This window comes from Oncorhynchus tshawytscha, linkage group LG10 (assembly GCF_018296145.1).
Source record: "Oncorhynchus tshawytscha isolate Ot180627B linkage group LG10, Otsh_v2.0, whole genome shotgun sequence".
Lineage (NCBI taxonomy): Eukaryota > Metazoa > Chordata > Actinopteri > Salmoniformes > Salmonidae > Oncorhynchus > Oncorhynchus tshawytscha.
The window spans coordinates 60,439,416-60,443,537 of record NC_056438.1 but is presented as its reverse complement, the minus strand read 5'-3'; the positions used below and the strand labels follow the sequence as shown (position 1 = coordinate 60,443,537).

Below are 4,122 nucleotides of genomic sequence, written 5' to 3'. Positions count from 1 at the left end.
ACAGTGCCTTCGGAGAAGTATTCAGACCCCTTGACTTTTTCCACATTTTGTTAGGGTTAAGCCTTATTCTAAATAAATAAAAATCCTCAGCAATCTACCCACAATACCCCATAATGACAAAACAAAAACCTTATTTACATAAGTATTCAGACTCTTTGCTATGAGACTTGAAATTGAGCTCAGGTACATCCTGGTTCTATTGATCATCCTTGAGACGTTTCTACAACTTAATTGGAGTCCACCTGTGGTTAATTCAATTGATTGGACATGATTTGGAAAGGCACACACACCTGTCTATATAAGGTCCCACAGTTGACAGTGCATGTCAAAGCAAAAACTGAGCCATGAGGTTGAAGGAATTGTCTGTAGAGGTCCGAAACAGGATTGTGTCGAGTCACAGATCTGGGGGAGGGTACCAAAAAATGTCTACAGCATTGAAGGTCCCCAAGAACACAGTGGCCTCCATCATTCTTGGGGCGGCATGTGAACTAGGTAGCCTAGTGGTTAGAGCGTTGGACTAGTAACCGGAAGGTTGCAAGTTCAAACCCCCGAGCTGACAAGGTACAAATCTGTCGTTCTGCCCCTGAACAGGCAGTTAACCCACTGTTCCTAGTCCGTCATTGAAAATAAGAATTTGTTCTTAACTGACTTGCCTAGTTAAATAAAGGTCAAATAAATACAATTCTTAAATGGAACCACCGAGACTCTTCCTAGAGCTGGCCGCCCTGCCAAACTGAGTAATTGGAGAAAAGGGCCTTGGTTAGAGAGGTGATTGTCACTCTGACAGAGCTCCGGAGTTCCTCTGTGGAGATGGGAGAACCTTCCGGACAACCATCTCTGCAGCACTCCACTAATCAGGCTAGAGAGGCCAGGCGGAAGCCACTCCTCGGTAAAAAGCACACGACAACCCGCTTGGAGTTTGCCAAAAGGCACCTAACGGACTCTCAGATCATGAGAAACAAGATTTTCTGGTCTGATGAAACCAAGATTGAACTCTTTGGCCCGAATGCCAAGCGTTACGTCTGGAGGAAACATGGCACCATACCTACACTATGCCTACAGTGAAGCATGGTGGTGGCAGCATCATGCTGTGGGGATGTTTATCAGCAGCAGGGACTGGGAGACTAGTCAGGATCGAGGGAAAGATGAACGGAGCAAAGTACAGAGAGATCCTTGATGAAAACCTGGTCCAGAGTGCTCAGGACCTCAGACTGGGGCGAAGGGTCACCTCCCAACAGGACAACAACACTAAGCACACAGCCAATACAATGCAGGAGTGGCTTCGGGACAAGTCTCTGAATGTCCTTGAGTGACCCAGCCAGAGCCCGGACTGGTACCCAATCGAACACCTCTGGAGAGACCTGAAAATAGCTTTTCAACGACACTCCCCATCCAACCTGACAGAGCTTGATAGGATCTGGAAAGAAGAATGGGAGAAACTCTCCAAATATAGGTGTGACACGCTTGTAGTGTCATACCCTATAACACTAAAGGCAGTAATCACTGCCAAAGGTGCTTCAACAAAGTACTGAGTACAGGGTCTGAATACTTACGTAAATGTGATGTTTCAGTTTTATAAATTTGCAAAAAATTATAAAAACCTGTTTCTGCTTTGTCATTATAGGGTATTGTGTGTAGATTTATGAGGAAAGACAACTATTTAATACATTTTAGAATAAGGCTGTAACGTAACAAAATGTGGAAAAAGTCAAGGGGTCTGAATAGTTTCCGAAAGCACTGTAAACCCTGATTTCATTGATATATACGTTTAACAGCTTCCATCATATAGAATACATAAGTGGCACACCTTCTGACGACTTCATCAATAAGAAGGGTCTCTGAGTTCCTGATCATTAGGATGTCATTAGTTAGCGGACATGGTTTCTCATCATTAATGCACACAAACAATCCTCCCAACAGCAGCAGCAGATAATGTTGTCTGGTGGTTCAGTCTAATGAGGGGATACATTTGCATACTGCCCCCCACCCACACCCCAAGCCCCAACACCCACACCCACCCTCATTTATTCAAATAAAATTGCATTAGACCATCATGGGGTAATAAAGTGTCTATCCCATATCACAGGGATGTCAATGTTTCAAAGCAGGAAATCCATGTTAGCCTCATAGGATTAGTGTAGACAATTTAGTGGAAATATTAATGTAGAGATTGCTATTATCATGCTAATCTCTAATTGTGTTATTTCTGTATGCCTTTAATAATATGTGTAACTATATGTAGTATCTCGCCAAATATCTCCAAAGCAACTACAATGCATAGAAGTTAAAAGTCAAATGAGGTAACATAACATTGCATCCACTTAGTAAAGTTTAATTGATTCCCCTCAGTGAATTATTTTCTTGATTAAAAACAAGAAACTGTTTAATTTAAAGTAGTCTGTAATCTTGATTGCACTTAATTGTATAGGATACCACCTGAGGTGGTTAATTTTCCAGGCCATTTCTTCATTATCGAAAAGCTGTGGTTTTCTCCAAGAATAGTTCCAGGCATTATTTAAGCTGTTGGTTACAAAATCTGTGAGTGTGTTACTTACAACAAGGTCATGTAAATGCATGCTGTCAACATTGCAACTCAGACGTTCTCCTCTCCTCACACTAACAACAAGACTTTTACTAGAAGAGACCAGAGCTCATCCCTGTGCTTTATCTCTGTCAGTGTCCATCCTTGTGTGTTTGTGTGCGCAAGCATGAGTGTGTCCGTCTGTGTGTGTACGTTAGTGCTCCCATGTCGGAGGCTCCTCCTAAATAAACAGTGTGTTTCTCGATGCCTAACGGTGTGCACGGCCCATGCACCACTGTTGTTGATCCACAGAGGACAACCAGGGGCCCCTGTTCGCTCGCTCCCTCCATTCCTTTCTTTGCCTGCTCCCCGCTCTTTCCTTCATGCCCAAATTGACACTTGGTTCAGCGGCAGAAAGACAGGGGGCCTCTCCACCCGGCGTCTCCAGAGATGTGGCCCAGCTGTCAGTTGTCTAATCCAGCCCAACCTCCCCCGGAGCCAGGCATGGGGAGCTCCAGGCAAGCAGGGACTCCAGGCTGCTCTGCCTCCATGTGCCCAAAGGCTCCAGCAAACAAAACCGACCTGCAGCATAACACAAGAACACAACACAGCAAGTGAGGATATCACTAAGTGAAATCCACAATGACCATTTGAGATAAATCAATAAACTGACCGTTTGGATTTTAATCCTGGAAGACAAGTGTCTGTATCAGAACAGAAGAGGGTTCGTCTTACCACAAGAGAGTGTCTCTGATGTCAAAACAGGAGGAATCTAATCAATTGCGAAAGGAAAAAGAATGAGATTTACTTTGGTGGACAGTGCCACACATTATTTAGATTTCTCAGGACATCCCTGAAACTGTGGTCTACTGTAGCCAACTAGCTGTGATACTAGCAACCTATTTCATCTCTCTTCTTTCTAATCAGTTTTCACAGGCCTGATACAGACATCACTTGGCCTCATAACCATGTCACGCCCTGATCTGTTTCACCTGTCTTGTGCTTGTCTCCACCCCCACCAAGTATCTCCCATTTGTCCCAATTATCCCCTGTGTATTTATACTAGTGTTTTCTGCTTGTCTGTTGCCATTTCGTCAAGTCCCATCAAGTCTTACCAGTGTGTTTTCCCGTCTTCGAGTCTTTCTAGTTGCTGTTTTCTAGTCTTCCTGGTTCTGACCATTCTGCCTGCCCTCGACCTGCCCTGGCCTGTCCCATTGTATAATAAATATTATGAGAAATGTACTATCCGCCTCCTGTGTCTGCATCTGGGTCATATCCTGAGTCGTGATAAACCATCTCTCTGATTACTAGTGTCGGTCATGTTACTATGGAAACAATGATACAGATTAAATTACACATGAATCCTTTGACAACCCTGAACAGCTGGCATGAGTAGGACATGATTCACTATGTATTTTTACTAGTGTATTCTTCCCAACCAGGAGTGTTGGAGTCATGGTTTATGGTGTCATTCTTTATTTGCAGCATTAACCCATATATTCACTTAGTACTGTTTTACAAATCCAGTCCAAAGAGAATGTCAATCAGCAAACAATCCAATATCACGTTTGTAAGAGCACTGTTATTACAGTGTAAAATAC

The 4,122-nt window shown here is 43.4% G+C and overlaps 1 long non-coding RNA gene across 1 annotated transcript; it reads right to left on the bottom strand.

Annotated features, from left to right (window-relative positions):
• Positions 1-2,402: 2,402 nt before the first annotated feature.
• On the bottom strand, positions 2,403-3,724 carry LOC112261124. The gene is made up of 3 exons (XR_002955107.1): positions 3,637-3,724; positions 3,257-3,293; positions 2,403-3,103 (listed from the first exon to the last, which is right to left on the bottom strand). It is a non-coding gene; the product is annotated as an uncharacterized LOC112261124 (long non-coding RNA).
• Positions 3,725-4,122: the final 398 nt, after the last annotated feature.